Here is a 24521-nt window from a genome sequence, read left to right on the forward strand (position 1 = left end):
CACCAGCCCATGTCCCCACCTCCCAGACACCCCACCCAGGGCAGAAGGTTGGTCTGCGACTCCTCACAGCTTACCATAGCTGGGTTGCAGCTCTGAGGGCCACCCCCACTCCAGCCACAGCTGGGTCAGGGAGAGCTGCACAGGCAGCTGTGGGGAGCCAGTGCAGAGTTGCAGACTCTCCACCTCCATCTGCCCTGGGCTGGGCGGGGACATGGGGGGTGTGGACATGGGCAGAGGGTGCTCATGATGTCATCATCATTATGATCATCCTCTCATTATGGACAGAGAGAAGCAAAGATGCTTGTCTTACAGCTGATTTATCCAAAACTTACCCTTTACCATGGAAGCTAGGTTTACATAACACTCTTACCAGACGTTCTAAGGATCCACAGTGAAGCATTATGAATTTATTCCCCTTAATTTCTGTGTAATTTCACAGCTGTACCTTGAAACAAACTATGTATTTATTTTATCCAATCTGAATTCAATCAAGCTGCTGCACATTGGGACATACTACCTGTTATCTTTACCGAACACTGCATTATTTGTCTTGTATTTGTACAGAAAAATGGGAATTAATTGTTGAGTGCTGGCCTGATAGCAAGAAGATACTGGTTCAGAGACAACAATCCCCACAGAAATTATTCTGGTGTTGCCTGCTAGTAGGTTAGATTCTGAAAGAGGCAAAGATGAATAGGGCAAGGATAGGTTAATATTTGACAGAAAATATAGACAACTATAAAAGGTTAAAAGCTATACTTACCTCTTTGAATGACAAAGGCCTTGATCCTTCATACACTTATGCATTTGTTTAAATTTACTCAAGTGAGGAGTCCCATAGACTTCAGTGGAGCAACTCACATGAATAAAGTTAATGTGTTTAATGTATTGGTATAAATAACTATGCTTTATGATCCTCCTGACAGGCAAAGGATACCAACAACTTATGACCTAGGCAGCACAAAGACTGGGTTAAAAATCACAAAAGGGTTAAAACCCCTAAAAGCTGTAGACATGTGAATCTACATGTAAGATATAGCTCCCAAGTCCATACTCAGAAACTAATGGAATTCAGATGCATTTTGCTTTTGGCATTATCCAGAAATAGCCACCGATTAATCTTTTGGCTATATACTATGCTGCAGCTTAGCGTACGTGATGAGTATCTTAAAATTCAGTAGCATCTAGTTCCATCACGCATCACTTTTAAACTATTTTTGATAAATAGCAGAAACAGTTCTAATGTGAATTTATTAAAAGCTTACAGTATATTTCCCACTTAACTTTGAACTTTCATTAATCTAAAGATTTTTTCATTGATTTTACTGATGGCCTCTTTGCATCAATTTTCGTGTATGCCCCTTTCTTCCTCATAAAAATAATTCTATTGGTATATAAATTTGAACAGAAATGTTGTTTACATTTAATGTAATCATAAAATCATTTTTCAAGACTGTTTTAATGTAATTACTGTATTTATTTGCTACAAAACTTTCAGCAAGTACAAGGATTTAGTCTAAAATCAAACTGATGGCTCAAAATAATTCTTGTTAGTAACAGCTTTCATTCGTGCTTGAGAGCATTACAATAAACCCTTCTGATTTAAACAATACAAACCATGAGCTAAAATTCTAAGTTTATTTATGCATTCTGTCCATATTCATGAATTTAACATAGAGGTTGTGTTTCAAGAAAACACAGTTTGAATAATCTGATTCCATATATCGTTTTTTTAAGAACATATTTTTGTGGGTAAAGATTTAATGTCAAACTCTTGATGGAAGCCAAATTGCCATGGCAGCAGACCACAGGAGGAAAATCAATTAAAAGAATTACATTACTTTTAGCAACTTACTGCTACCACTTATGAGCAAAATGGTAAATTATATTTTCAACATGGGTCACACAAACCCAATGACATCTGTAAATGCAGCAAGAGCTGCATTTATTCTAATCTGTCCCGAAGCTAGCAACAGTTTTACCCAAAAGAAGAAAACTCAACTGCATGAGTTGCTTTCTTTATTTTCTTTGGGGTTTTTTTAAGTATCAGTTGAGCTGTGTACTGAGCTGATATCAGAGTTTGTCTTTTGACTTTTGATTCACTATTCATGTGAATATAAATAAATATGACTAATGCCTCTAAAAAACTGAATATTTTGTAAGCTGTGCTTTCAGTTTGTTTTCTTCTACATTTCTCCCTTGTCTGTTTTATTTGTTACATGTAGTGCTGCATCTATGTTTTATAGGAACAAGAAGCCTGAAGTAATCTCTTATTGGATCAACTTCTGTTAGTGAGAAAGACATGCTTTCAAGAAGTTGGTCCAATCAAAGATATAACCTTACCCACTTTATATCTCTAATATTCTCGGACCAACACAACTACCACTTTACACTTTATGTCCTTTTTAAGGTTTATTTTCCTAGCCACACAACCCTTCCTCTGTAGGTCTTTCCACAAAATGGTGAAATGACCATTTCTTTAACTTCTGTTCATTTACATACCATAAGCCTATTGATTAAAAAAGCACTCTAGTAATGATACCATAGCCACCAAATATGGCCTCTATCTCTTTTCCCTCAGAAACTGGCAGAAGAGTTGTCTATTTATAGGATAAGATTTTAAGGAAGTGAAGGCTGTGTGTATTACACCCATACTTTTATGTATGCAAATATCATAATCATATGTGCAAATCTGCATGCAAAAAGGAGCCTAAATGCAGAATTCCTTATGTAATCGTGAGCCTGTTTGTTCGTTGAAATGCCATAATTTTCCATTCAAATGGAAATTTGTGTGCACAAAAACTCCATTTTATCATGCAATTATGATCACTGTACAGCTAAATATATGCCCAGTTTGGGCCTCTGTCCTGCTGTCACTAATGCACATGCATACATTTATACATATGAGTAGTCATAAGAACATAAGAACGGCCGTACCGGGTCAGACCAAAGGTCCATCTAGCCCAGTATCTGTCTACCAACAGTGGCCAATGCCAGGTGCCCCAGAGGGAGTGAAGCTAACAGGCAATGATCAAGTGATCTCTCTCCTGCCATCCATCTCCATCCTCTGATGAACAGAGGTAGGAACAACCTATTCCTGGTAATAAGCCATTTATGACTTAGCTACCATGAATTTATCAGTTCCCTTTTAACACTATTATGTCTAGCCTTCACAATCTCCTCAGGTAAGAAGTCCAAAGTTGACTGTGCGCTGTTGTGAAGAATAACTTCCTTTATTTTGTTTTTAAACCTGCTACCTATTAATTTCATTGGTGACCCCTATTTCTTGTATTCTATTGGAATAAGTAAATAACTTTCCTTATCCACTTTTGCAACATCCCTCATGATTTATATACCTCTATCATATCCCCCTTAGTCTCTCTTTTCCAAGCTGAAGGAGGCCTGCCTCTTTAATCTTTCCTCATATGGGACCTCTCCAAACCCCTAATCATTTTAGTTGCCCTTTTGAACCTTTTCTACGTGCTAGAATATCTTTTGAGGTGAGGAGACCCATTGTACACAGTTTCGAGATGTAGGGTACCATGGATTTTATATAAGGTCATAATATATCTTCTTCTCTATTCTCTTATGCCCCTTTTCTTGATTCTACACCCTTGTTTGCTTTTTGTGACCCTCTGCACACTGTGTGGACCTCTTCAGAGAACTTCCACGATGACGCCCAAGATATTTTCGATGACTCATTGTAGCTAATTAGCCCCCATCCTATTGTACGTATAGTGGTTATTTTTTCCAATTGTGCATCACTGTTACATTTTCCACATTAAATTTCATTTGCCCATTTTGTTGGCCCAATCCTTAGTTTTTTGAAAATCTTTTTGAAGTTCTTCACAATCTGCTTTGGTCTTAACTATCTTGAGTAGCTTAGTATCATCTGCAAACTTTGCCACCTCACTGTTTACCCCTTTCTCCAGATCATTTATGAATAAATTGAATAAGATTGGTCCTAGAACTGACTCTTGGGGAAAACCACTAGTTACCATTGAAGTAAGTGTGACTACTTCTTTGTGTAAAGTTAAGCATGAACCTAAGTGTTGGCAAGATCAAGTACATTTTGCATATTCTACTTTTAAAGAAATTATCCAAATAGCCTGACCACTCATAGTACAATGCATCCAGATCGTTATTTGACTTGTGGATTACAACACCAAATAATGTTTCCTAATAACTTTTTTCTTCACTGTTTCTCTGCAATGTAGATTGTTAGTTCGTTCTACCCTTTTTGTTCTAGTTAATCTGGTTTTACAAACTCTGGCACTGTTAGCTCTGTTGCCAAAGACGAGGCATATCTTGCCTAGTTTTTGGCATTTTCTGTCTTGTGATGTGCCACATCTTACATACTCCCCTATTCTTTCTGGCATCTCCACAAGTTTTGTTGCAGCACTTATTGCTTTCATGGCCTTTATACTCCTTCAGGAGAATGTTTTTCTGTTTGTTTGCCTTTCATTCTTCTAACAGTATTTACTTTTTTGTCTGCTCTGTCTTAAACTTTCATGTCTTATTGGAAAATTTCTTGAATTTGGAAGTATAGGAAAAATTCATCATATAAATTTAGCCTCTTTCTGCTCACAGAATTTCCCAAAGAGATTAAAATGTCTTTGATTTTGTTCTGTATTCATTTGACAAATTGTTTTGCAAATGTTTTTAACTCACGGGATTAATTGCAAATTTCCTATTCGAGTTGTGTTGCTTACTTGAGATATTGGTCAGATAAGTCATATGGTTTTGGTTCTATTCTCCAGTCAGATGACCAACACTCATGCATTCGAATGTAAACTTCAGTATCTATGAATTTGCATGATCTAGTGTTGACATTTTGTTTCTGTGAACATTTGTGCCACTATTCACTAATATTTCATGAAAAGTGAATGCAAGTGCCATAAGAATGGGTGAAGCAAATTCAATTAAAATTAAATTGAATTTTCACATATTATCATTTGTTTTATCCATTGAGTTTTGCATATTCCTTTGCAGCCTTTAAAGCTGAGGGGATTTTCATCATTTTGAATGTTGTGACCAAACATTAGGATTCTCTCTTTTACCATGTTCTAAGAATTGTCAAAAGAGCCAATTGACACTAGCAACCTTACGTGTTACTCGCTTATCTACAGTTTATCTTCTCTTGGGACCTTCATAGAAGCTTTTCCTGCACACACTTGAAAAACAACATGACAAAACAAAAAAACTAAAAATGCTCAATTCTTCTTTTTAGGGGCTGGTTTGTCTGCTTCAAACATCTCCTCATCTGAGTACCCACAGTTTGACTCAGCCTTCAACTTTTGACCAGCACAACTTGAACAGTGTCTTTTCCTTGCACCTTACCATTTGGAGCCTGCTGAGCCTGCTAATATTAGCTCCTTCCATCAAGCTCAGCTTTCTGCTACATCCCTTGATTCTAAATCCTTATCACTTTGTCAGTCTTCTTTCTTTTAGACATCCTGTGGAGCTAGCATCCTGTGAATAATCCTTTAGCCACTACATGTCACTGCTCTAGGGCTGCTTCCCTAATCCTATTCCTTGTCACTCTGGAAGACTTCCAACTGTATAGTATATATTGCTCTTCTACACTGTGAATGTGATGATGCCCTGGTACAAACACTATACAAAAGTTACCTAGCATCGCTCCTGATTTTTAAATTCAGCTATCTTTATTTTATCTATCTGTAGCTTTTAAAGAGGGAAACCCCATCTCCTTGTTCAACCTCTGGAACCATCTTACAGGGCTTGATCCTGTAAGCTTTTATGCAGTATACAACAGGTTGCCTGCATGCAAGTGGAGGTTAGGCCTAGGTGTAGAACTGATAAATAAAATTGTTTTTAATTGTTCACTTTATTAATGTAACTTCTGTTCACCATTCACTACACTTGCCTGCATTGTAACTTCTGTTCACTGTTTGCCATATTGTAATTCAAACCCCATTTTAAAACGCTCACTCCATTTTGTAAAAGCTTCCTCCAACCTTCATTTTTGCAAACCCTGCTGTAATCTTATTAGTTAGTTTAGATGTGTGAATGAGGCATGTATGGATGATAAAATCAACCTCCAGCCCCAGCCTGTCCTGATGAGGTGAAGTTCAACTACCAACGGCTGAAGACCTAGACAACAGTGAAACAAAGTAAAAAGCATCCACCCTAAAAAGAAAAGGACAAAAGAACAACAGAAGGAAGATCAAAGCCAGGTTCAAGGCTGAAAGTCACGCCTGCAATTGACGGGTGATCAATCCAAACCCAAAGGCAGCGTGACACAGCAAGACCTATAGACTTTGAATCCAAACTAAAAGCCTGTAAAAAAGAAGGGTGAGATAAGAGACTTTGGGTAACATTCTGCTGCCAACATGGAGCCAGCCACCTGCTGATTAATTTAACAACAGCAGAATGAAGCAACTCCCATGAACTAACATAGGGAAAAATCCCTATAAAGCTGGACTCTGAAGACTGAGGACTTTGAGTCTATGGTTCTGCTGCCAGCCTCCAGGAGCATCAGGTGCACCTGACCCGGACTCGGCTCCACTCTTGTGTACAGAGTACCTGGCCAGTATTCTGTCACAAGCAACTTTAGGCTGGTAACTATAATATCTACACAGAACTTGTATGAATGATTGTGTGAATGGATATATATATATATAATCATAGGAATAAGTAACCAAACAACATTGTTTGCTGTTATCTTTTATTTTATTATGGTATTTACAATAAATGTGACAAATGTCTTGTCCCCTTTAAGATCCTGCTAGTTTTTATTGGTATAACATAGGCACCAAAAAGTTTAATCTTCTTCATTTGAAGGCCATAATCCTGGACGCCTTTGTGCTCCAGTCCAAGTGAGCATTGCCTACTCAAAGCTGCATATGAGGTTAAACATTAGCTGTAGTATTCTGCCCTTAAAAAAGTTAATTCTCAAGATTACAGAGAAAAAAAAGGTGATAGAGTTTAAGTAGGATCCTCGTTATTCCTATAAGGTGCTTAGCTATGTATTGTTATGCTAGGGGATGGGTGAAACCTTTTTGAAGCGAGTGGGCATAACAGCTGCCCTTCCTTTAGGATAAATGTAAAAAGCAATTAGGCTTCTTTATGGAATAGAAAGTTGAAACAATAGGCCGCATGGAAGACTAGAGTGCAAGTTGAGCCTTGAAGTTTGAGTCCAAACTGAGGTGGGCTGGGTATTGTTTAATGGAGCTGTGTGTTTGTGAGGGAGGGAGAAGTGGCAGAAACATAACACAAGAAGACAGGGAAGGCTGATAGGAAGCCCCAGAGAAGCATTTGCAGCATGATCCCGAGAAAATGCTAAGAGAGGGAACTTTTTGGACAGACTGCTGGCTGAAAGGGGTTTGGAGGTATGAACAAAGAAACCCATTTCCCATTTCATTCCTCCTATGTTCAGGGAAACAGAACTTTGTACACTCTTTGTAAATAAACAAGATTTTATTTTGTAAATAAACTTGACTCCATCATCACCTTTTTCCCCTTAACCAAAACAATCCACGGGGCCCTGAATTTTGGCTAATTGCTTGGGGCAAAGGCGATAATATGATTATTACAGCACTGGAATATAGTAGCTGTGCAATTCTTAATACTTCCTACTGCTCCATGTTGTCTTGTGGAAATTGGGAATTTGCTGATCTGCAGGGCATGTTGCATGGCTCATCTATTTTCCTGGTTGTTTAGGCAAAGTTGAGAAACAAGATAACTTCTTGGGGAGAGTTCTTGCATTTGATTGCCTGGTTGGTTGATCAGGTAGTTATGTGGATTGGGGTTATGTTAATCTTAATTTGTATGGTTTATTTGTAAAGTATGTTGAAGCACCTAGAGGTCTAGAATAGATACTTTTTGTATCAAGCAATAAATAGTTTATATGAACATCTTTAGCCATTACATGGTCCTGCTGACACCATTTCCTTTTATTTTCATTAATATTTTCTTTGATTTTTCCCTTATTAACAATGGGCCAGTTCTGCCCAGATGTAAATGAGCACAAAACCATTAAAGTCAATGGATCAGTGTGCCGCTTGAGTTTGGCCCAGAAAGCCTGATGTCTTGAGTTTGTTGTGTCAGAACTAAGTATTATGACAAACCATTGTTAATGAAAATGGTCACATTTCCCTTTCAGCTACACCAATGCAATCCCACTGAAGTCACCTGAGAGGAGAATTTAGCCTCTTATTGCCAATGCAGCAATTTTTCACTAGGCAATCTCAGTAAATGTCCTCTGAACACTAACATGACCCAATCCTATTGGAGTACAATTACACTAATAAACTTTCTCTTTTAACATCTTTCTTTACAAATATTTATTTTGGCTGGAGCTTTGCAAAACAAACAAGTCTAGAACTGGCTCAAACTTACATCTATACTTCTCCTAAAAGTGCAATTTCCTATCTTTGACTGAAAACTAAGACATTGGAACTGGCATAATTTAAGGTGCAAAACATTTCTGTTAGTGTGAAGTGCCCTTTATGCATTCTGTGTTGATTAAGGCAGTGGTTCTCAAACTTATTTGATCACACCCGCCTTCTTTGCATCTGTAGTAGTTTATGCCTCCCTCCACCCGCCACACAGGTATATTTATGCATTGCCACTCTTACTTCTCTGCTGCTGCTAGCCACAGTGCTGCCTTCAGAGATGGGTGCCTGGCCATCAGCTGCTGCTTTCTCTCTCCTCCTTTGCTTTCAGAACTGAATGGCCAAACGCCTACTGACATGTCTGGAGGAATCAGCTTTGCTAGTTATTCATTGCTGTGAATAAAATGTAGGCAGTATATATTTTTTTTCCTAAAGTTTCTCACACACACAGAGAATACATTCCACACACCCCCAGTCTGAGAACCTTTGGGTTAAGGTATTGTGCTCTTGATGTATGTTCCAAGCCTTAAGACCAGGGTTTCTCAAACTAGAGGTCAGGACCCCTTAGTGAGTCACAAGGGTATTATATGGGGGGTCACGAGCTGTCAGCCTCCCCCCAAGCCCCACTTTGCCTCCAGCATTTATAATGGTGTTAAATATATAAAAAAGTGTTTTTAAAGTATAAGGAGGGGTCGCACTCAGAGGCTTGCTGTGTGAAAGGGGTCACCAGTACAAAAGTCTGAGAACCCCTGCTTAAGACTAAGATCTTTGAGACAAATGTTGAGCAAATCTCATCTATAATATTACAGCAGTATATACAGTGACAATACTATTTAAATGATAATTTTAGATACTACAGTTAGTCTCATCCAAATGCAATATCATATAAAAAGAATTTAAGCCTTAAAAATAGGAGTTTAAAATAAACTATAATACACCCTTAAAACAGCACTGCTATTGTTGCGGCTCTATTGCAGTTAATAGGGTATCAGCATTTTCAGTTTTCCAACTTGGATAGATTTTTATGGGGTATAGGAATATGTATATGTCAGAATCTATCGCAGCTTTAAAAAGTTTTTATTGAAGATCATTTTAGGCAGGTAGTATAATGAACTCACTAATGTGCACAACTGCCTGCTATTGGAAGAGGTCAGAACTGCTCAGTTTTGTACTGCTAGTAGAGTTACTGCTAAACCAGTAGAGTTTTTTTCTTTACCTCAAATGGTAAAATTGTGTGGTTCTGGAGAAAGAAAATCTGAGTTCAAAACATGTTGACACAAAGTTCCAAGTGTTCATGGTATGCAGTTTAGTGACAACAATGAAACCTCAGAAAACAACAGATTCATTATAGTAGATTGGAGATCTGGGCATTTGAGGTTACAAGGGTTTAACTGAGAGCAGAATTTGGCCTTTTTGTTTAGGGAATTCTCACTAAAAGAGACACTCTGTTCAGTTAAGATTCTTTTTTGAGGGGCAAGATCATATTACAAAAACATGAAGTTCTTTTTAAGAAGTAACAAATAGGGCTGACTGGAAAAACTTCAACAAACCATTTTCCATTGGGAGATGCAGTTCTGTCAAAATTGAAGTGCTTTGCAAAATCATGAATTTTGCAGAAGATTGATCTTGGAGAAAATGAAAAAACTCTGACTTAAAACATCTCATTCTGACACTTTCAGAACTAAACGTTTTGATTTTTCCCTTTGAAATAACTTTTTGGTTTGTTTGAATTTTGTATTTTATTATATATCATAAAATAAAAAGGTAAAAAGTAAAACAGAATGATTCAAATTTGTCAAAACAAAACAATCTGCAATGTTTTCTTTTCTGAAATTTTCATTCACAGAGGATTTCAGAATCTGGGGGTTCTATTCTAAATTGAAATAAAACAAATTTTGAAATGTCAAATTCCTCCACAAAATGGAATTTTCATTTTCCACACAACTCTAGTCCCAGTACAGGACACTGTAATAAAGGACTACTCATATATAGTAGGAATGTTCAGGTCTGCTTTCCTGATTAAAGCCACCAACTGAAATCATGAATATTTCATCAACATCTATAAAATGGAGGCCAATCCAACATTATTGCTAGGTGACATCATTACTGGGTGAGAAAAATACTGTGTCAGGATCTGTGGAAGTAGAACCCAGGTTTGCAGAGCCTGGGACCCCTGACATTGCCACCAGAAGGGCAGGTAGAACCACATCCAGGAAACTCTGTGGAGATTGGGTACTGCAGGAAGTACCACCCAAAGGGTTCAAAGTGACATTACCCTCTGATTGGTCAAGCACATTTATTTAACCCTGAAGGGTGCCGTAAGACGTTGTCTGGGCGATCACACAGACTTCTGGCTTTGTATGACTCCTCACAACATCTTGTCTTCTGATAGCCAGCCTCCAGCCTTGACCTGACTCTGACTTTTGCTTATTGAACCCGGCTCTAGCAATTCTTCTGACCTCTGCTCACAGACTATCAGCATGTGGCTGTCCTTAATATGTGGACACAAGCCCAGTAGTACAAAAGTCTGAGCACCTACACCCCAGTCTCTTACATATTAGTTCAATGTTTCATTTTATTTCTCTTCTGTGCACCATGCAACATATAATTTTATACTATATTCTTTATATGCATGTATTTTATGAGCTTTACATGTCGTGCTCCTGTAATATTATTTTTCACAAAATTTATAAAAAGGCACTTTAAAAAAAAGAAAAAATTTGGAAAGGAGATTCTTCCCTAGAATAGATAAAAGAATAAATGATAGGGACTGTAGGAATGCTGCTGTCACTATGCTTGTCCCGCACCTCTTTGTTGACCAGCCTGTTCTGACATCCCTCCCTTGTACCTGATGTACATTTTGACCTATATTATCAAAACATAGTATGTGAGCTACATGCATAAAGTGTTTCAGATGCTTCATTGTTGCTCATTGAAATTGGAAGCATGTGATGGACCAATGTCTGAGAAGTGGGTATAACAGGTCTGTAAGTTATACTCCAACATATGAAATAGGTGCCCTGTAACTCATAAGGAGGAAATGGGATCTTGTGCTACACCTATTATAGCAATGACTAAAATGTGTAGGTATGACTGCTTGTAGTGGGGCAGACTGCTCCACTCCCTGTGAGAATGGGCTGGGTCAGGCCAGGGAGCCTGCGCAGCCCAGGAGCCAATTAGAAAAGGACTTATGGGGAGGCAATCAGGGCCCAGATTGTAGACAGGCAATCAGGGCCGGGCTCAGATCTCTATATAGGCTGCCCAGAGCAGGAGCAGTCAGTCTGTCCCAGGCCTTTGAAGGGGGAAGGTCAGTCTCCAAAGGGGGAGACTAGCACTGTGGACAGCGCAGTGCTGGGCAGGATCAGGGAGGTTAGAAGGTTCTAGCCCCTAGCCGCCAGGCTGCAGGCCTTGAGGGAAAGGGCCTAGCGGGTGCAAGGGGCCGTAGGGGAAGTGGCCCAGGGAAACAGACTGAGGAGGAAAAGGAGGAGGATAGCGAGGCTGACGCCAGAGGGTCTCTGGGCCGGGACCCGGGGTAGAGGGCAGGCCTGGGTCCCCCCCCCCGACCCTTCCTCCTTGCGGTACATCCAGTCACTGGCCATTACAGACCACGCCAGATCCCCGCCAAGAGGGATTGGACTCTGAGGGCGGGTGGTTGCACATGAAGGCTTGACTGGAGGACTGCTGATGATCGATCCCCAGAAGGGGGTGCCGATGGACTAAAGGGCACTGCCAGAGGGCAGTGGCCTCAAAGAGAACGTCGCTGAGCAGGGAGCAACGCAGGTCCAGAGACACTGACAGAGGGCAGAACAACGGACGGGGCATCACCAGGAGGGGGCGCTCCACTGGAAGTGAGCTAATTCCCAGAGTTACCAGCAGGAGGTGCCAGGTGGTGAGACCCAACCCGTTTACACTACTACTATTATTATTATTTGTTTACCATAGCCCCTAGAAGGCATAGTCATGGGCCAGACCCAGTTGTGCTAGGTGCAGTACAAAACAGAGGACAAAAAACAGTCCCTAACCAAAGTGCTTACAAACTAAGTATAAGTCAAGCAACAGCAGATGGACACAGATAGATAGGGAAGTGCAGGGAAACAATGAGACTATCTTGGTTAGCCGCAACCTCAGCACCCAAGCAGCTTAACTGTTGTCCAGTTTTGTTTTGTTTTTTTGTAAGCATCATGGCAAAGAAAGTTTTGAAGAGGATTTTGAACATGAAGACAAGCAGCAATAGAGAAGAGGGAGCCAGAGAGGAGTGAAAAAGGTAGACAGGGAAGTCAGATAGCACATAGCAATGTGCCAAAGTCCATAGTAACAGCATAAGTGCACAGTCATGAGCAAATAAACCAACACTTCCCTGGTATCTGACAACCTAGTTGCTCAAATACTATAGTGATGTATGGTATAAATTCACAGAAAGAGAGAATTGCATTGTGGATCTTCAAGAGTGAAATATAGTTGGCAATGCCTTCCATAATTGTTTATCCATCCCAGGATTTAGGGAAATCCTGTTTGGTCACATAGCACAATCTGTGTTCAATTAGTCTAGGACATAGAGAGCAGAGAGATTTCCATTTGTGACCACATGAGGTAAATACAATTAAAGAACCTATAGCACTTTTCAAAGGGGTAGGAGTGTTAACACCTCATTTCTGGCCACAAATATAGGTAATTATGTTTTTCTTTGTTAAATTCCCATACAGTTCCAGTTACAGATAGCATTGTTCACCTCTTTTCCTAAACTGCTGTTTTATGTTGCCATGCACAATTGAACAGCTGCCTTACTAGACCCCAGAAGTGAATGCATTTCTCTGGTGGATGAAGTGAACTTTACAAAACCCTTACCTACATCACAAGGGATATTGTGAGTGGTTTAATTAGATAATGTTAATAAACTGTTGTGAGATACTTGGATTAAAAGCATTATGTAAGTGAAAATTTATTAATAATAATACAACCTTGATCTAAAGGGCAATTTGAATAAAGAGTAAAACAATGAGATTTCTGTGTGAGTCATGCCCAAATTGTGGTAAATCAGCAAAAAGATTTTAAAATCTTCAGCACTGATGCAAATCTGTGGTAATATAGCATATATATTCTTGCCACTGAGTGAAATTCAGTGGAACCAGGATTGCACCCACTATGTGTTTTGTGACATGTTCATCGGATGGTAAGCCATGTAGGCTACTACCACAAGAGTAGAAAAAGCAAATACAACTAAAAAGCCTCAAGTGTGGTCCTGACCTGGCATTCTGGATTGTATGGTGACTAGGAACATTTTCATAGCAACCTTTTGGCCAGTAAGGTTGAAAGCTTTTTTTCAAGAGAGTCTGGGAAGTTAGGTACCCAACTTACATTGAATTTCAAAAGGATACAGACACTTGACTCCTTCATGCTCTTTCAAAACCACTAGCCTAAATCTTTATTTCAGTTAATATTTTTGGATTTAAAAAGAGAAGGATTGAGCTAAAATTATAATATATAATATAAAACTATTAAAAAGATGTAATTACAAGTATATCTAGTGCAAAGAAGTATACTGCCTTTAGTAGTAGACAATATCTGCATAATTCTTTCTGCGATTACATCTGAACTCAGTAAGCCAAATTATATTTTAGTTACTATGTAACTCACAAACCTCCTGGATGTGGTGCTCTGTCCCCTCTAGTGGCACTGAGACCACTCAGAGGATTAATGAGTCTGTTACAGCCCTAGCTAAGAGCCATGTGGCTTTTAGCTTATGCAGTAGAGGCTCGTGTATTAAGCTCCAGAAATCCCAGGTTCAACCCCGCCCGACGATGACTGGGGTTTGTCGGTGTTACAAGTGGGGACTCATCTGGGAAGTCTTTGAAGCTTGGGATACATTTCCTCAGCTAGGGCAAGTAGGTAACCCACACACCCTCCTGGGTGTGGTGCTCTGTCCCCTGTAGTGGCACCTAGATCATTTAGAGATTAATGAGTCTGCTGCAACGTCACCTAAGAGCCGTGTGGTTTTTAGCTTATGCAGTAGAGGCTTATGCATTTAGCTCCAGAGGTCCCTACATCTATCACGCCCACCAACGACCAAGGTCTCTCAGTGTTACAACTTCAAGTAGGTAGCCAATGACCAGCTTAAAAACAAAATTTCAATTTAAAATATTAAAACTTTCACATGCAGTCAGAGTTCTCTTTGTTGTTGTAAATGCAAGACTTGATGTGGCTGACTAAAGCATAGCGTGTAAATGGCATTCTTAATGTCTGGTTCACTTATTTTCATTTTTCTATCCTTTGTACTACACTATAATGGGGATTGCCCATTTTGAGTTTGTTAGATTATAATTACTTATATCCATAGCTCAGCCTATTAGAGAATATCATTATTATTTCTCACTTTCTGGTTCAAGCAAAAACTAGCCTAGAATGTCTGACACAGTCATCACTCTTAACATTTTAATGTGTTCCCTCCCTGTAACAGCAAACAGATTTGTTACATTTTGTTTAATTTTTCAACACAAAAACATTAATCTCCCTGCCCTCTGGCCCTTTTTCATAAAAAATGAAATTCACATTTCAAAATAAACTTCAGCAGAGACTCACAGAGGCCCTGAGCTGTTTGCATTCTTCCTGTGAGTGCAAATGCAACATGATACACACGAGCTACTGCATGCTCTGTGCACGTGCAATAGGAATGATGGTACAGGAGGATCTGAACTTCACCCAGAGAGAACATGCCCTTCTGAGCACATAGCCAGAGCAAGTGTTCTTTGTGTGGGGAACTCAGATGGGGGCAGGGGTAGGTTGTGGATCTACATGGCCACTAATTCATCCTATATTTGACAATAGTGGCTTTAGGATCTGTGTGTCCCTTATCACCAAATTCTGGGCCATTGAATCCATGTAAGGGATCCATCCAATAGTCTCTCCCTTGGCCCATGATAGCATATTATTATAAGTTTGCTTGAAGACCTCTCCAGGGCACACAGGGTCTTCAGTAACCTCCTACCCCTTGTGGCCACTCCACTTATAACCTTTCCTCTCAGAGGGGCACTGCAAATAGGTTGGAGTCCCTTACATGGGCCGTCCACATTTGGGTGACTTATCTTTTATGTGAATGAAAGCACAGAAAGGTCTGCGTTCTCTCTATGGACTCACTAGGGATTTTTCCTTTCACACTGTTCATCATTTTAACTTGCCACGCTGACTCCAGAAAGACTGCACACATTGTGAACACAAAGCAAAGACACATATTATTTGTTGTGCTTAGACAGATTTTTCTTTGCATACTGAACATGGTTTGTTTTTATTAAAGTAATAGATTTTTTTTTTCAAAATTCAGCCAAGGGTCCAAATTCAAGCCATGTCCAAGCAGATGCAGTTGCATTGACTCCAAAAGAGTTACACCCACTTACAACAGGTCTAAAGTGGCCCACAATCTAAGTATCATCAACTAATCACACAAAATTTATTCCAAGGTAAGTCTTACTGTTTTTTATCTATGTATTAAAGGAACAGTGGAAACAGTGAAAAAGGAAAGTAAAAGAGCCAGTTGCAAAATATCAATAATTTTGGTTTATAGCAGAATCTTTTAACAGGAAATTTCCCTTAACCAAATTAAATTCAGGGAGCTAATTCTACCCTTTGCTAATTCATTTTTCTTTTTTTTTCTCTTTTATAATTCTATTTCCTATTTCATTGTAAGGCTTTGGATAGATAGTCTTGCTTAATTATTTCAACATGTATGGTCTATGGTTTTATATGTATTTATTTGATTTAGGCCTATACAAAACCTGTGTGCTGTTTTCATGTATTTTATTGTTAATGGTAGAATTTACAAAAGAAAGGCTTTAAAAAAAATTGGTTTATTCCAGGGATTTCAAACTGAAATCACCAGGAGGGCCACATGACGATTAGTACATTGGCCCGAGGACCACATTACTGAAACCTCCCATGAGGCCCTGCACCTGCCCCGCCTCTTCCCAACCCCTTCCCCAAAGTCACCACCCCAGCTCCGCCCCTTCTTTGCCCCTATTCCAATCCCATCCCCATCCCGGCCCCGCCTTTTCTCTACCTCCTCCCCTGAGCGCACTGTGTCCCCACTTCTCCCCCCCCCCCGCAGAAAGTCCTAAGCACCACCAAGCAGCTGTTTGGTGGCATGTAAGGAGGCACCCTGGCTCCCCGCCGCACCTGAGGGGGGAGAGCCAGAGCAGGCACCTCCGTGGGCGGAGCCAGTACCGCCTGTTCCCGCCCCCCGGAAGTCAAGGGGCGGGACAGGAATTATAAAAGCCAGGGCCCAGAGCTCAGACTGGAGTGCCCATAGCTCCCGCTCGCCCAGCTTGCCTTGTGCTCACTATCCAGATGAGCGGCTGGCCACCCCTGCTGCCGGCCCGTATCTAGAGGAGCGCTGGCCGGACCTACTCGGCCCGGTATCCAGAGAGTCGTTGCTGGAACCTGCCCCGTGCCGGATCCTGAGGACCTTCAGCCTGAACTACCCTGCGCCCAGCTGGCCAGAGGCGCCCCAGAGCTGCTCCCCCGCCAGTTCTCTGAGGAACCTATGGTCTGGGACCCACCGAATTACGCCGACGGAGGACAGGTACCGGGAAGGGGGAAATTGGAAGTAGCGCCGGGGCGGCTGACTACAGTCAGGCCGCAGAAGGCCCGAGCCTATGGCCGTGTGTATCGGCCAGGATCCCACTGACCACCCTTCAGTGGTTTTCGGTTGGGACCCTACTGATACCCTGTCAGTGTGTTTCAGTCGGATCCCACTGACCGCCTTAGCGGCGACTGCCGCTACCAGGCCCCCTGGAACGCAGAGGAGTGGGTGGCCTGCGTTCCCCTGCCACCTGTAACCGTTTGGCAGAATTCCCTTCACACCAGAACCCGAGCTGCTACCAGTTGTTTGTTGCCCCGCCTGCCTAAGGCGCAGGTCTATAGCTTTGCCTACCGCTCTTCCTGCCCAAAGGCCGAGCCTGAACTGTTTGGTGTCCCGCCCTGCCTAAGGGCAGGGCCTACAGACTTTGCGTGCTCAGCCCCTGTGACCAGGAGCTGAGCCTGAACTGTTCGGTGCCCGCCCTGCCTAAGGGCCAGGGCCCATAGACCTCATTTGCTCGACCCTTGAGTACAGGACCGGCGTGGAACCCGTCCTGCTGTATAGAAGGAGGCGCTCTGGCTCCCCGCCGCACCTGAGGGGGACGAGGCCCGAGCCGACCAGCTTACATGGCAGTCAAGCGTTGTAATGTAGGCGGAGGAGTGGGGACATGGCGCACTGGTGGGGAAGGAAGGCAAGCTTGGCAGGCCACAGGAAATAACTCCAGGTGGGAGGCGGGGGAGCAGGGGAGCTTGGCGGGCCACGTGTTTGAGAACGCTGGTTTATTCTATCTACGAGAAATAAAATATGTGCCCATTTTTCTCACAAGCCAGACTAACCATAAAGTCCTATGATATTATTGTTAAGGTTTTCTTTACCATAGCACCTGGGAGCCCTAGTCATGGACGAAGACTCCATTGTACTAGGCACTGTACTAACACAGTACAAGGAAAAGGTTCCTGGCATCCAGGCTCCAGCCTGAGCCTGAATGTCATACATATCCCTCTATGTATGTCATCCGATACAAACCTGGCTGTGAGTTTGTCGTCATTATTTTATTTTCTTCTTCCCAATATTATGATGAAGTTTGAATAAACAGACATCCATGTCAAACATTTCCATATTCTGTGCCTTTTCACGTGGTTACTCAATAATGTTTCCAGAGATGATGATAAAATCAATATGTACAACTATGGATGCTGAGAGATCATCACTGTAGGGGAAAAAATGATCTGACAAAGTTTTCACTGTATACGTTCTCATTTTGGATTGCAGCCAACTCTTTGTTGGCAAGAGCGCCTCATTAAGAGATCGATCCTGCAAAATGGCAGACAGTCAATTTAATTTTTGTTTTTTTTTTTAAAAAACACAAATTAAAATTTCATTAACTATTTTAGTTAAAAACAATTTTAACAGAAACAAACCTGATATTAAAAAACTTGAATGTTTAACTACATTCAAAAATGAATATGCTTGTTTTATTAAAATATTATGTTTGCTGTTGAAGAAAAAAAATCCAGAATACATAACATTGTTGTTTTATTTAAATAAAACAATTTAAATGTCTGTCTGGTGACGTTCTCCTTCTAATACAGCATGGCAAGAAAATCTTCCAAATATTAATGATTAAACTGTTGAATTGGAGATAGTTCACCTCCTAATGACTTCATAAATATCTGCTTCAATTACCTTCGGTAAATGAAATAACCAAACAATCATTCATTTTCTGATACAGCTGTAAAACTAATCTGAAAAATTTTCAAAATAAATCACTTACAAATGTATAGTGTGTACCTTCTAAAAATTAAACCTACATCTATCTCTGAGTTGAGAAGATTATGTATTAAGGTTATAACACCCAACAAGAATGCACTTTTATGTAGAAATCCATGATTAAATCTAGTCTTCCTGACTAGTGATTTAATTCATGAGATTTAAATAAAATCCACCCTGTCCTATTTAAAATTTAGTGGCAACACAACATTTTAAATACATGAGAAGTACTCTGATACTACAGTGAGAGGGGGCAGATATGTACCGTGATTAGAGAGAAATAGAGAGATTAGATAAATTTGTTTATCATTTAGATTATGATCCCAGTATTTTCTAAATTTTCCATATTTTTCTATTTAGATATTATGTATTTACTGAGTTGAATGATCGCATAGTTTATAAGCATCTGTTGATCACATCTTAAATTGACAACTCTGCTGATTTTGTAAACACAGTAACCTCTGCATCACCCCATCACATCACATCAGAGAAACAGAAAGGGAAGAGAAGGGTGATCATACTTGTCCAGTCATCAGCACTTCAAAGAATCTATACTGAGCTTATCCTGAAGTTGAGTTGAAGTTTGTTACCTTAGAATAGCTATTAAAACATAAACAACACACAGAAAAGCATCCAGCTAGCTAGATTAAAATACTTTGACAGATGTCAAAATACTGAAAAAACACAACTGATTTAATAATCCCTTAGCACCAGTGGGTCCTAGATGCTTGCCAAAAAAATGTATTATCTTTGTTGCAGGAAATACCAGCCCAATGCTATTAGTGTTAAGTAAGTGAATTTGCAGGACTTTCAAAACATTTCATATCTATTTCTTTGACTTTTTATTTTTTTAATAAAAAATACTTTGCAGGCATTCTCTAGAGGGAATTAGAAAAATTATTGCAACATAGGACATAAAAACTGATATGCTTACAAAAAATAAAATGAGAAACTGTTCCATCCCACTAGACATTGATGATTTGCTGTCCTTGTGGAACAAGGTATACAGAAAAGGGGCTCAGTTCACTTCCAGATGGTTTTTGCTGGTGAAACCCAGGGTGTAGGATTCCTGTGGCAGAAAATTTACCTAGAGGTGGGTTGCAGCTGTTCAATCCACCTCTAACTCCTGCCCTGCGAGGTGCCCAGAGTTGGGCTCACTGTTACCTCAGAAAAGCACGAGCACAGTGCATCTTTGGGCAGCTTCCACTAGCTGGGTTTTTCTGCAACCCTCATTCAAGTTGAAAGAGACTTTTCACTGGCAGAATCACTTAGATGATGGGAGTGCAAACAAAGTCTGCCCTCTCTGGGGTACCCACTGACACAAAGCATTCAAATCAACATGTGCTAGTAGTGATGACTGTATCTGTGGAGTGTGTAAATTCCAGTTTTTGAGCAGAGGGATAACTGGAGTCTGCCACAGAAGAGCCTTGCCATGAAAGGATGGGGCTGGGCCCTCATAGTGAGCTAAGGAACTGCATACAAAGGGAGAAATCTTTCTTGTATTTAGAGATTTTGATTGTGAGAACCATTGTTTCTTGGTTTAGTTGGAATTCCTACTGCAGAAAGCCATTTGCTTTGCATTATTCTGTTGACACCTGAATCATTCTCAGTGCTGATGAGTGATCATTTTAACTGTAGCCAATGGAATCAGTAGATAAAGACCCCTCTAATGTAAATGGAGTATTAACCTTCTGAACCCTGAGAGTGCTCATGTAACTGGAAAGAGATTTCCAGTTTCCTGCCAGCAATCATAGTCTAACCATTCTTTCCCCTGTCTGCCTCTGTGTGGGCCCACGTAAGTCAGTAGGAGCAGCTGTGTGCTCAGCACTTTTGAAAATCAGGCCATTCATTTAGGCACCTTATTATGAATTTGGGAGACTAATTTTAGGCAACCATTTTTGACCATCTTGGCCAAAGTGTGTTGACATTAGCATTGTAAAAACAATCTTTCTTATGGCTAACAGAAGTAATCCAAGCAGCATTTGTGAAGTAGTAAACAATTGGGCAGGGCATGCAGCAGTGTCAGTTGGTGGAACAGAAGATTGCTGCAAAGTGTAATATGTCTGCTCTGAAGAAATATAAACACCTGAGCACAATGGAAATGCAAGATAGCAAGGAGAAAGGTGTGTAGCATTTTAGGGTTTCTCTACACATGAAAGTTAATCTGCAATAAGGTAAACCGTGAATTTAAAACAGATTTAGTATCTCCAATTAACTCCATATGTGGATGCTCTTATTCTGGAATAAGAGTGTCTGAATTACAGATGAGTTTAATCCAAGTGAATGCAAGACTGTCATTTTGTATAAAGGGACTTTGATACCCCAGATGGGGAGGACTATAGTGACTTGGCTGGAGGGCTGAGTTATGAAAGGGCACCCTGATTCCCAGAGCAAAAGAGAGATCACAGGAAGAGGAACCGACAGAAGGAGGTGTAGAACCTGTAAAGAGCTAATCCCCAGAGAAACCAGGAGGAGGTGCCCCAATGATGAATGGGACCCATGACACCACTGAAAATCAAGGTTGCAAGAACTCAAAGAAACAAACAGGAAAAGTCCAGAAAGTATCTGCCCTGACAGAAGGCCCCCTTAGAATTGTAGGCATTTAGCTAATAACAGGACCATTTAACCGATTATCTTAAGCTATTTACATTTAATTCATCTGTTTTCTAATTCAAAGACTTCAGTAACAAGAAGTCGATAATATATTAAGTTATGAGAACAATGCATCAAAACTAACCTGCTCTATCTGATTAAATACACTAAAAGGAGAGTATCGCAGCCTTCAGCATATCAAAAGAGATTGGGTCTTTTTTCATTTTCTCGCCTCTGGTAACATGGGGAAAAGAAAAATGTCAGTTAACAAAACTTCTAACGTTGATAAGACTAGGATTAGAAAGAATATAGAAACATTTTGAAAATTAACACATTAAGAATACAGTAACAAAGGCAGCCTTAGGTTTCATATTGATATTTCTTCATTTTGGTTATTAGTCTGTAATATTAGCAAATGTTGGAGGCTTGAACTACAAAGTAAGCTCCAGTCTAATCAGTCTTACTTGAGCTACCAACATTTGGGAAAAAGAGATAAGTACAGGTGTTTGGACATTTCAAAGTCAATGGAACTGTCTTTGGGGAGAGGAAGGAGGAGGGGGGGGTTAGATTTACTGTGAAAAAATTATGCTCTTGAGAATTCTAGATATCCTCTTTACTAAGGCTTAAAGGTATAGATACATTCTGTACATACAGCAGTTGACAGCTCAAATGCTTGGAAGCTAATCTCTCTGTGTTTACTTTTCATTCTGCGTGGGGAAAGCCAGCCATACACAGCACCTATCTGGAGAGCAAAAAGAGGGCTCAATCTAGCAGTCTAGACCATTCCCAAAATAAAACCACTTTGCATGTCCTCTCCTTCCCTTCTAGGGGATTGGCCAGCCAACCAAGCCAGCCAGCCAGCCAAGGAGACCAGGTGAAGTCCACACAGACATAGTTTACCAACTATATCAGTTTGCCTGTGCAATCTTTAAACTCTGGGGGAATTCCTGACACTGAACAGTTCTAAACCTTGTTCTTGAAAGGCAATTCCCAGACTAACAACAGTCATTAAACAGGACTTAAGGCTGTAAACATTTATCAGTTATTTTGGGTGGGCAGGGGAGCTTCAGCAGAGCATTGTGTATCAAATCCTGAAATCTTTGTCCTCTTCTTATTTGGGCACAATTCTGCCTGAAACCAATAGTCCTGTATTTCTGAGTGTGCTAAGTTCTTTTAAAGACCCACACCCCATTTTTAAAAAAAATATAGATACCTACCTTAACTCCAATTTAATGAGTTTTTACTTGGAAATTCAGGATATACTTTCCACTGAGATATTAAATGTTATCATTATTTAATTAATTGTATTTTGGTAGCACTTAGGAGCCTCAGTCATGGACCAGGACCCCATTGTATTCGATGCTATATACAAACAGAACAAAAGGTGGTCCCTACTCCAAAGAGCTTACAGTCTAAGTAGCCCTGTTGTGCCCAATGATAAGGTTGAGTGGGTGCAACTCTGAGAGGCAAGTCAGAGCCCAAAGAAAAATATTTACGTCATGATAGTTAAGTTTCTACATTTTCTAGAGAAAGAAAATGTCAATGTCTTGCATTGTTACCCTTCCACCATTGACCTCTAGCTTAGTTCTCATTCCAAACATGCCCCCAAATCTGAACACATAAAATTGATTTAAAAAAAATTCGGTGGGGAATTCATATGTGTGTGTAATAGTAGTTCCCAAAATCCCACTGGGTGCCTATCTGCAACTTTAAGCATCTAACTTCCGTTAGAAATCTGTCCCAAAGAGCCTGGTATCCAAACACCCTAATCTTTCTACACTATAGAAAAATAATTTTCAGTGAACTACTGAAAACAGAAGGCTTTTGTTAAGAGAAATCTGGCAAACCTGAGTCTGTACCTACATAAAAACAACAAGGAGTCCAGTGGCACTGTACAGACTAACAGATTTATTTGGGCATAAGCTTTCGTGGGCAAAAAACCCACTTCTTCAGATGCATGTTTTTTGACATGACCCAATAGCCCTGCTCAATACAAACAAGTTTTCTTGCAATGAGTGCCATGCAAGCAAAACCCGTGCTGAGCCCCAGTGTAGTCAGTTGGACTCCCAAGCAGTAGAAGGGTCAGTTTGCTCAGGGCCCATTGTGCTATTAGGGCCTAATCTTTCATTTTATATTTCCAACACTTTCCAATTCACTGTTCTACAAGGAATTGTGTGTTCTGTCAGGCAAATAGAAATATATAAAAATCATTCCTTTCCTGCAGTGCAGAAGGAATCTTAAAGGGCCAGGACTTGAAGGCTGGGATTCTTAGAAGTGCTCAGCATTAACCTAACTCTACTCCTATTGAAGTTAATGAGAGTTTTACCACTGACCTCAGTGAATGTAGTTTGGCCAACATTTAGCACTTCTGAAAATCACATCTCAAGTTGTTGTTTTTTTCAGTTTATGATTTTGAGTAATATTTTCTGACTTGCGTCACTATTTTGCTAATTCAAATTATCAGTGGTGAAAAATAAAGTGAAGTTACTTGTTTAAGCCATACTTTCCTCTAATTACAACCATCTGATTCCTTGTTGCAGCCAAATTTGCTCTTCTCATCTTTCTCATAAGAAATAATTTTGCCCTGGTATATATCAGAATCCTTCTGTTCCCAGCTAAATGTCCTCCCTTCTATCTTTTCATTAGATCTCCCATTACTGTGGTAACCAAGTGCTTACTACTTAATCTACAAGTCAAAAACTCAAACAGAACAAAAAGAGGCTCTAGAAAAAAAACTTAGATTCAAGTAAAATTAAAATATTAATTTTGGTGAGGTCTCTATTTTAAAAATAATACGGCAGCAAAGGTCTTAATATTCTAATAGTTTGAATATAAGCTGTAAGTTCACCATGCAGAAAAAAAATGGATTTGTGATTTTTTAGAGACTCTAGTGAATGTAAAGAAATGTACAATAGATATTCCTGCCTCTAAAGCTTGTCAGTTTTATAAACTGTTATTTTTAATAAATTGAAATGTTACGTTTAATAAACATGATAGTGTCACTATCAGAAAGCCATGAGAGACAAATCGTGATGTGCTAAATATGGCCATGATCTTGCACTGGATCTGTTCAGATTAGCCCATGTCTTTAGTGGACCTCTGTGGAGATATAAGGGTCTACACATGGTTCCAGTTTAGCGGCTGCTGTTTGGAGGTGTTAGCTGGATTCCATTTAACCACACTTTCAATCTAAATTCTATTTTAACAGAAACTGTTGTTTGCAAATATTATACATC

This window comes from Chelonoidis abingdonii, chromosome 3, assembly GCF_003597395.2.
Source record: "Chelonoidis abingdonii isolate Lonesome George chromosome 3, CheloAbing_2.0, whole genome shotgun sequence".
NCBI lineage: Eukaryota > Metazoa > Chordata > Testudines > Testudinidae > Chelonoidis > Chelonoidis abingdonii.